Source organism: Muscardinus avellanarius (assembly GCF_963383645.1).
Source record: "Muscardinus avellanarius genome assembly, chromosome: 16".
Taxonomy (NCBI): domain Eukaryota; kingdom Metazoa; phylum Chordata; class Mammalia; order Rodentia; family Gliridae; genus Muscardinus; species Muscardinus avellanarius.
The window spans coordinates 42,308,736-42,319,393 of NC_137802.1; positions in this window are offsets into that span (position 1 = coordinate 42,308,736).

Here is a 10,658-nt window from a genome sequence, read left to right on the forward strand (position 1 = left end):
AAGTTTGCTAATATTTATTTCCTCACCTGTATATGTAATGTTTTACGCAATAGAGAGGATGAACTGATCCCAAAAGATAAGACTGACACTTTCAGGCTCATCTGATACTAGCAGCATGGCCTTGACTTTTAACAACCACTAAATTCTTCTGGACTGTATCATACTTAAATTTTATTAATTCATCCTTAGGTTTTAGAAAGAAGAACACATATAGATAAAAAGGGTTTCTAGTATACAGAAAGTAAATACAGTAGGTCGGTTTTCAAACTCCTATTCCAAACTCAACTTCTCAGTTTTAGAGTATTTTAAAGATCTCTAGCAGAAAAACCAGACTAGTATTGCCACAAAATAGATCTATACAACAGTGGAGTAGAATACAAGATATGAAAACAAATCCTCACATTTACTGCCAATTAAATTTTTACAAAGAACCCAAAAACGTATTAGAGGGAAGACAGCCTTTTCCACAAATGGTCTGGGAAAGTTGGATATCCATGTGTATAAGAATGCAATTAGAACCTCTATCTCATCTATTCATTCAAAATGAATAAAGACCTAGAAATTAGATCAGAAACTTTAAAATTACTGGAAGAAAACACAGGACCAACTCTCCAACATAAAGGCAGTGAAAGACCTTCTCAATGAGAGCGCCAGAACTAAAAAGAAAATCAAGAATCAATAAATAGAACAGTGTCAAATTGAAATGCTTCTGTGTGTCTAAGGAAATAATCAGGAGTCTAAAGTCTACAAAATGGAAGAAAATCTGCCAGGTACTCCTAATAGGGGAATAATATGTAGAATACATAAAGTTTAAAAACTTAACACTAAAAAAAAAGCCCAATGAAAATTGGGCAGCTAAAATTAACTAAGCACTCTTAAAGAAATCCAAATGACCAATATATAAACCAAATGTTTAATATTAGCAATTAGAAAAATGAAAATCAAAACTACAGAGATTCCATTTCATCTCACTCCAGTTAGAATGATCATTAGCAAGAATAAAAACGATAATAGATCTTAATGAAAATGTGGAAAAGCATAAACTCTTATTCAGTGTTGGTAAGACTATAAATTAGTATATCCACTGTGAAGATAAGTATGAAGACTCTTCAAAAGAATAGGCATGGGACAACCACGACTCAATTATACTACCCCACACTGTTTTTCCAAAATAAGTAGTCAATACTATAGTGATACATGCATATATGTTGATAGCAGCACAATTCCCAATAGCCAAATTGTGGAATCAACCTCGCTGTTATTAACAGATGAAAATAAAAATAAAATATAGTATATATACACATAGAATTTTACTCAGCAATAAAGAACAACATTTTTGTCATATACAGAAAAATGGATGGAACTAGAGAATATTTTGGTAAGTGAGATCAGACATTCTCAGAGAACATTTTCACCTCTCATGTGTGGAAGCTTAAGAGAAAATAAGAGTCAAAGTAATTGAGATAAATAATGAGAGACAGAGTAATTAGAGGCAATTCCCAGAGGAAGGAGGGTAGAGCAAAGATGAGAAATGATGAAGGAAACAGCTCAAATAATGTTATGTCCATACATAAAGGTATCACTACCAATCTCACTAATATGTGGGGGACTGGATTGGGGTGCTATCAAAAGGGAAACATGAGATGCTATGGGCATGTATATCTGTATCACTTTTAATCTCACTATGATGTTAACTACAATGGACCAATAAAAGTATAAATAAGAATACTGAAAAAATTCCAGTGAGGTTTGAGAGTCAAATAGTCTAAATTTTCTTATTTCTCACTCAGATGAGACAATGCAGGGTCTCTGAAGGAGGTACAAGCTGCTAAAACTCTGGCTGGTAGAATTCATGGTTGATGTAATACAAGGCCAGCCTTGTGTAAGGTTGTTGAATTTTCTTGTCTAAAATGCTTGGGACCAAAAATGTTCTAGACTTCAGAGTCGTTAATTTTGGAATTTTGTATTTACACAAGGAGATATCCTGGGAATGACTCTTGAGTTTAAATGTAAGATTCACTGAGACTTTATATACATTTTGGGCATATGGCCTGAAAATTATTTGATGTGCCGGGCATGGTGGCACATGCTTATAATTCCAACATTTGGGAGGCTGAGACAGGAGATCTAAGTTCAAGGACAGCCTCAGCTACTACTTAGTGAGGCCCTTTACAACTTAGCAAGACCCTGTTTCAAAATAAAAGAAAAAGCACTGGGGGTGTAGCTCAGAGGTATAATGCTTCTGGCTTTTAACCCCAGTAAAGCAAAAAAAAAAATTTTTTTTTGTTTTGATGTGTAATTTTTTTTTGTGGTAATGGGGTTCCTAGAAACCCTTCTACCTCCAGGCTACACTCCCAGACCTATTTTTATATATTTTATATTTTATATTTTAATTTTATTTTAATTAATTAATTTTATTTTATTATTTTATTTTATATTTATTTTATATTTATTTATTTATTTTCTTTTTATAGTTTATATATTTATATTTTATATTTTTTATTTGGAAACAGGGTCTCTTAAGCCAGCGAGGCTGACTTTGAACCTGCACGATACTCCTGTCTTTGCCTCCCAAGCGCAGGGATTACAAGCATGCACCACCCAAGCCCAGCTAATGTGTAATTTTTAAGGCACCTGCATTTTGACTATAACTAGTTGGGAAAGTCATGATGGAATTTTTCACTTGTAGAATCATATTAGTGCTCAAAAAGTTAGATTTTAAATTAGAAGTATCAAGAGGTTCAGGAAGGAAATATGTAGGATAAAATGGGTTTTCTACTTTACATTGTTAATATAACACAATGAACTGAAAGACAGTCTAATATTATTTCCCACTATTACACTTGTGATGATATTTAACACACTTAGATGTCCGTTTTGTTAAAAATGATTTAACTAAGTTTTGTTGGTTTGGTAAAAGATTGTTGTATTCATTGAAGCACAGGCTCATTCCATGAATTCCAGCTACTCTGGAGGCAAAGGCAGAAGAATTGAAAATTCAAGGCCAGCCTAGGAAAAATAGAAGGGCCCTGTCTCAAAATTAAAGAAAATAAGTTTGGGATGTAGCTTGGTGGTTACGCACCCCTGGGTTTAATCCCCAGTACTGCAATAAATATATAAATAAATAAATAATAAATATGAGTTTGTATTCTTGCTTATAAACAAGATTAACTTTTTAAGGTTTGTATCCACTTAAATTTTCAAAATTTAATAAAATTTATTTAATTTAATCCAATTAAAATTATGCATCCACTTCATTTTCAAAATTATAGCATGGGGGCTAGGCACAGTGGCGCACACTTGTAATCCCTGCTCTTGGGAGGCTGAGACAGGAATATTGCACAGGTTCAAAGCCAGTCTCAGCTACTGAGTGAGGCTCTCAGCACTTAGTGAGACCCTGTTTCCAAATAAAATATAAAAAAATGTGTCTGGGAGTATAGCCCAGAGGTAGAAAAGCCTCTGGGTTCCACTCCCAGTACTACCAAAAAATAAAATAAAATTATAGCGTGGGTGTTGCATACAAAAGCAGCATCCAAAATAAAGAGCATTCATTTAAATCATAGTTAAGTTTCTTCTTAATAGTACTAAAACTAACCAAATAAAAATAAGTCTCTATAGAGCCAATTATCAAGCTATTTTTCAGATACATAAAAGACAAATAAAGAATATCATGTTTATATCTGAGATTGTTCAGTATTATATAGATATAACTTCTCCGTAAATTAATCCATGAATTTGATGAAAATTTGTAAAAATGTCTAAAGATATTAGGATGTTGTTGAGACTCATTCTAAAATACATCTGGAAGAACAAAAAATAGGTATGATTTTATCTCATTAAATATGTATTTAATACTATAATATAGACTGCAGGATCCTAATACATAAAAAGGTAAACAATGAAGATAGAAAAATAAAAAAAACTAAAACCTTAAGTTTATTAAGTACAACAATGCCATGTGTTGGTAAGTTTTCTGAACAGGAACTCACCAAAAAAGCAAGCAGACAAAATGCACTCAATACAACAAAAAAGCTTGTTTTCAATACAAGACAATACAATTAAAATTTTCACTAATGTACTCAGAGAAGAGCTAGGAGTGGTGTGAGATGTCGAAGGAATTACAAGAGCTGCATGTATGTATGACACTGAATCCCACTATTAACTATAATTACCGTGTATGAGAGAAAAGAGGAAAACTCTCTGAAGCACATGATATACTTAAACATATCAAAGTCAATCACTAAGCCAAGCACGGCTAGGAGGGATGGGGAGGGAATGGGGTGCCGATCAGGTAAAAGCTAATTGGGTGATAGGGGCGTGTATGTCTCCACAATTTTTTTTATCCTATTAAGAAGTATGACTACAATGCACCAATAAAAAATAAAGATAAACAAGGGTAAAAAAAAAAGCTAAAAATAATTCAAATGAAGAAGAATGTTTCAAGATGTATAATCTGTGAACAATTAGGACTCTCCCAAGTACCAAAAATATGAGCTTTTTAATAGATAGCTAAGCTAATGATATAGTGGACAAGTCATAGAATTTTTTCACTTAACAATAGAAGTTGATTGAAGTCTAACATTAGGAAACTATCATCATCAAGTGCTAGAGATGGCTCTCTTCCCAGTTGCAGATGACTATGTGCTCATTATAATCTCACTTGGTAGATCAAGTCACAGACATGAATGTTCAAAGGATATATGCATAACACAAGGCTTCATGTTACTACTAATTCAACTGCAAATTAGAAAATAAGTTTTCCCATTTTTTGGTAGAATTAAAATGTTAAAATATTTTGTCAGCCAGCATTTTATTTAAGTAGCCCTCAACCATTACAGATGACAGCAAAATTTTAGGGAGAACTTTGGAGTGCGCATGTAAATAAAACCTATTTGCCACCTATCACCCGGTAATATTGCAAGTGAGAATAAAAACTTACACACACACACACACACACACACACACACACACACACACACACACAAAAGCACACAGCTGGGCATGATGGAGCACACTTGTAATCCCAGCATTTGGGAGGCTGAGACAGGAGGATCATGGTACAAGGACACATTCAGCTACTTAGTGGGGCCCTTTGCAACTCAATTAGACCCTGTTTCAAAATAAATGAAAATAGGGCTGGGGGTATAAATCGGGCATGGACTGTCCCCGGGTTCCATCCCAGTACCACAAAAAAATAAAAAAGAACAACAACAACAAAAAACAAACAAAAAGAAACTGCTGTACTATTTCTAATTGTAAGTAAATAGTGCTAAATGTTGTTCAATCTTGCTTAAAGGCTATTTGTTAAACTTGTTATCATGGCTGACTCAGATTATGAGGATTTGAATATGGCAGAGTGATAGGGTATGCTAAAATTAACTTGATCTGTGCCTTAAAGAAAATTACTGCATTAAGAAAAATATGGCGGGCCGGGAGTGGTGGTGTATGCTTGTAATCCCAGCATTTGGGAGGCTAAGATGGAAAGATTCAAAGATAGCCTCAGCTACTTAGTGAGGCCCTTTGCCACTGAGACCCTGTTTCAAAATAAAAATAAAAATAAAAATAGGGGTGAGGGTGTAGCTCAGATATAGGATCCCTAGTACAACCAAAAAAAAAAAAAAAAAAAGAAAGAAAGAAAAAAGAAAAGAAAAATATGTTAAGAGCAGATAAATGCTACTTATAATAATACAGTGAGTGCTATTTGGAATTTTTCCCCTTTATTTTTAAAATTTCCTGTGATCCATTTTAAGGGTACAAGGAAATGATGAAGAGAAGGCAAGAAGAATAAAGAATATTAACAGGAAAGTCACCTTTGGGAAAAATACAGGTATGTCTATACAAAGGAAGATGCCTGACCATTTGGTAAATTTAGTAGTTATGGTATATCTTTAGGTGTGATACATTTTCTCATCTTTCCTTTCCCTTAAAAAGCTTTGACATTTTCTTCACACAATAAGCAATATTTGGGACAACTTTCTGTTACATAATGAATAACACATATTTGTTAGATTAGAAACTTCAGTGAATAGACATATACCTTATTTTGCCATGTTCAGCACTAAATTTCAGTTTACATTTAGATAAAAAAAACCCTGTTTCATAGTTTGAGGATGAAAATAAATAACACTCCATTATATATAACCAATTCATTGAATTACAAATGTTCAACTTCCTAGTTCTTATATAATACCATCATGAAAAATATGGTATATATGGAACTGATTCACTTCCCACACCCTTTTATACCAAGAGGCTATGAAATTTGTAAGAAAAATAACTGATATTAAATTTAGGCAGACAATACAACAAATATCCTATCCATCACTTATTAGATATGTGGCCTTGGGATAGTATGAGATTAGATGTAGAAATGCTTGCTTATAGTAGGAAAAATGTATTTTGTATTTATCCCCCCTTTCTCTGCAATCAAGCATTTTAGGGTGAATAATTATATCAACAAGTCCATAGCCTCAGTCTTGCTTTCTCCAGATAACAAGACAATTTTTTCTATATTTCAACCATCTCGTGGATGCTGTACAACCTAAATATAATAAACATTCATGCTAGCATGAGACGATCTTCTATTTTAGTTACATTTAAAAATTTCACTGGAAATTGCAGTGTGTCATCTGGCATTTGACATCATGGAGAAAAATTTGACATACAGTATTTATATAACACAAAAATCCATGGCCTTGTATGGGCCTTCCTGCTTTTTCTGCAGTTCCAAAATAACATGAATGACCTCAAAATTGCACACTTACCATCTCAGTAGTTCCTGAGTCAAAATCATAGTCTGAATCCTCATCAGAAAATATTAGATATTTTAAACATTAAACACAAGATAGCCACATGAATTTGGTAAGGTAGAAAATGCACCTCTTAGCCACCAGACAGGTACACTCTTCCTTTCCCTGCACTGCTGTCACCTTCTGGTGCACACTTGTAATCCCAGTACTTGGGAGGCTGAGGCAGGATCCAGGTTTGCGGCAAGTCTCAGCTACATCAAAGACCTAATGCAGGTAGTTATCCATCTGAGATGTTCTGCTTGAAGATAATACTAGATCTCTGAATGAAATTGTGCCATACATGATTGTAAGATTTTCTAGTTTCTTGAATTTACTCAAATATATTTAGTTACTAAGTTTCTATACCATTTATATTTGCTGCAATATGAATCCCTTAAAAGCAAGACTGGTGTTCAGATTATCATCTAGTCTTATGTTCCACCTGACTCTTAGGTACTTTATTTTTCTTTAAGATTTCTTTTTAGGACAATTGTTCATATATACAGGCTGCATATTCTCCATCTACCCTCTTGATCTACCTCAATTTATATAACCTTGCCTGTATCCCATGAGGCTTGTTTTTATGTTGCTTGAGTTCCCATATTGGTTTCATCCTACTTTAGCCTAATGGGAGACATGCCAGAAAATCCTAAAGAAGGTGAGAAAAGCCAGGATATTTGTTTGTAGGCCCTTGCCTTCCTGTGCTTCAGGTTGCCAACCTGGCTACATTTTTTTTTCACCTAATGCCTAGTTCCTGATGAGTAGTAGCTCTCACAATCCTACAACTCATTTTAAAACCTGGAGTGGTAGAAATGGGCCCCAGTCACTGCTAATATCTTAAGGCTTCTTCATTGTTGATCACTGTCCTGCAGTTGAGCTCCGTTCAGTCACTAGAGTGAGGGGATGCCTAGTTTCCTGCAGTTTTCTGGGAAGAAACATTGGACATTGAAAATCTCCGGGTTTGTGGTGAGCCTAAATACAGAATATGTGCTAGTTATTGACATCTATTTTATGTCATTTAATTATTTTTAGAAACACTTTGGAGCATGTAGCTAGCCACATACCCATTATAGAGATAAGATCCCTTAATTAGGGCACATAAAAGCTCAATTTTAACCCAGTTTAATCTGCCACTAAAACTTGCTACTGAACCAATTTATTAAGCAGGACTGGCATATATAGATTTAGGAATAAATACAACAAACTGTTGGCAAATATATGGCATTTTAGACTGTCTTCAGAGCATCAGAGCATTGAATCCTTTATCCCATGACTGCTTTGTGGATTCGACTAGTTTCCTTGGCACTTTGTCCTGGCAAAGTTTTCACCATTACACTTTAGTCTTTCAGAGACTTTCAATAGTTATGATCTCCTCACCTTTCTAAAAGCGATATCCTCACAAACTGCTTTGTCCTATCACGCTATTCTCTGACAATTTTTTCTACCATGGATCTTGTTGGCTAATTTCTATTTCTCTATGGCTCACTCTTTCTTCCTCCCTGTCCAGTATATGGTGGTATAAATCTCATCTAACTTGGATAGGAGTGAAGCTTCTCTTGGATGAGAGATCATTCACTTATGACTAATGATCATGTGTCAAGAAGAATATTTAGGCCGATATGCTGTGACCTTCCTTTGATTATCCAGGGCTGCTTCTGCAATAATTCCACCAAAGCATGTCAGCACACACTGCGGATACAGCTCTCTAATCTCCCGTACCATGTCCCTATTTTATATTGGACAGAAATTCTCCATTTCAGTTAATTGTCTGTAAAGGCCATGGAGGCATTTGATCAGTACATTCATAGACACTCTGTCACCGTATAGTACTGCAGATGATTTTTTTCCTTCTCTTTCAAATCCTACAGTTACCTGAAGGATAAACTTGAACTCAATGGGACAGTTGCTGGATAAAATTTGTTTTCTCAAATAGTTTCATTCAGGATAGTACCAACTTTATATGACTACACAGAATTTAGCCCGTGGGCTACTTGGTAACTTATGTACTAAAAAATTAATCAAGCTTCAGTTAAAAAAAGAATCAAGTTTGTATATGTTCTTTATAAAAGCTGTAGATACATTGGACTTTAGATTATCCATCTGCAAATCTGCCCTGGACTGAAGAAAAAGCAAACAAAGAATAATAAACAGATCCAGTTTTCAGATGAATAATACTTAAAAACTATCTGGGGTAATCAGTTTTCTGAGAAACAAATAAAAATTATAAAGTAGATAGTATTAGAGATGTTAAACATTTTTGTTTTGTTTTTTGTTTGGGTGGTACTGGGGTTCCTGGAAGCCCTTCTACCTCCGGGCTACACTTCGAGACCTATTTTTTATATTTTTATTTGGAAACAAGGTCTCAGGTCTGCGAGGCTGGCTTCCAACCTGTGCGATCCTCCTGTCTCCGCCTCCCAAGTGCGGGGATTACAAACTTGAGCTACCACGCCCGGCGAGACGTTAGAAATTTTATACAGAGTATTTAAGACTATATTGATGTAATCACATCTAGCAGTGTGTTAGTGTCTTAGCAGCACTCTACCAAATGTGACAAATTGTACAGCATATATAAACAGTAAGTTTCTTCTAGTTCTGAAAATAAGAAGTTCTAACATGAGTGAACAGGCTCTAAGAGATAATCCAATATCTTTCCTTTCCTATCTTCAGGAGGCCACCTGCATTCCTTTGCTCATCATTCCATCTCCAATTTTTAAAGCCAATAGCATTCCATCTTTGTTTTTCTTTCTGACCCTAGGCCTTTGTTGCAACATGGGCTTTCATGATTTCCCTACCCCTCTAATAAGAACCCTTGTGATTCCATTGGATTGCCATAATAATTTCATCTTATTTCAAATCCTTTAATTTGGACCCTTCTGTAGAATCACTTGTACAATATGACATCAAGTATTAATAGATTCTGGGGGTGGGGATTATGCATCATTGTAGAAAATTAAAGATCTTTATATTTCAACCATCTGAGAAAATAAGGGAATCAGCTGATTAATAGCTGAGGAATAGCATCTCTCAGCAGAGGAAACAGTGAGATTCAAAGTTGAGAGCACACTTGCGAATTTGATAAGTACATAGACTCAGGGGTCCCTGCAGAAGTTTGAGTAAGAGAGGCTGATTGGAGATAGAGTAAGGAGGGCAGTGGAGTAGACTGGATGACAAATAATCTAGCGATGTAAGGATATTTACTCAGATACATGAAATGTTTGCGAAATTATGTGTTTTGACATGTTTAAAAATGATGAATTGCCTAGTGAAAACATTTGGTGCAAAAATGAGGGATGGGAAGGCCAGGTTAATATTCCAAATGAAAGGTGGTGGCTTCTATCACTGAGGGAATCATAGCATGTGAGCACTTCAGTTGCCCTCTTGCTAAGAATATTTTGAAGATAATTCCCAGTGAGGTGGCCCTACAGCTGGAATCCCAGTACTTGAGAGGCTGAAATAGAAGGATTATAGCTTTGAGGTTAACTTGAGCAACTTAGCAAAATCAACAGAGTGGAGGTGTAGGTCAGAGATAGAATGTCCCTGATTTCTATCTCTCATTAAAAAAAAGAAAGAAAAAGATGAGAAAGAGCTATATTAAAATATAACAGATTAGATAAAATCTTTATTTTATAATGTCCATCCTAAAATTATAAGGGGAAGAATCATATGTAATATGATAATCAATGAAATGAAATTTTACATTAACATTTTTTGACATGTTTTAATTCATTCCCATTCAATAGAATTGCTGAGTCATTATAAATGACAGAGTAGCTGTTAGAACTCAATTTCTTTTTTATCAATGAAGTTGTATACTTGTCAAGTCAGGTGTACATATTCTTAAATCTGTTCATATCATATTTACTTAGTATC